Below are 456 nucleotides of genomic sequence, written 5' to 3'. Positions count from 1 at the left end.
AAAGCCTAAACCCAGCAGGAGAAGAGAAATAACAAAGATCAGAGCAGAACTCAATGAAATAGAAACCAAAAGAACAGTAGAACAGGTCAACGAAACTAGGCGCTGGTTCTTTGAAAGAATTAACAAGATTGATAAACCGCTGGCCAGACTGATCAAAAAGAAAAGAGAAATAACCCAAATCAACAAAATCATGAATGAAAGAGGAGAGATCACAACCAACAGAAAAGAAATACAAACAATTATAAGAATACATTATGAGCAACTCTATGCCAGCAAATTAGATAACCTGGAAGAAATGGGTGCATTCCTAGAGATGTATCAACTACGAAAACTGAACCAGGAAGAAATAGAAATCCTGAACAGACCTATAACCACTAAGGAAATTGAAGTAGTCATCAAAAATCTCCCAACAAACAAAAGCCCATGGCCAGATGGCTTCCCAGGGGAATTCTATCA

This window comes from Callorhinus ursinus, unplaced genomic scaffold, assembly GCF_003265705.2.
Source record: "Callorhinus ursinus isolate GAN/ISIS: 27379988/994484 unplaced genomic scaffold, GSC_fseal_2.0 scaffold4, whole genome shotgun sequence".
Lineage (NCBI taxonomy): Eukaryota > Metazoa > Chordata > Mammalia > Carnivora > Otariidae > Callorhinus > Callorhinus ursinus.
This window is presented reverse-complemented; position numbering follows the sequence as displayed.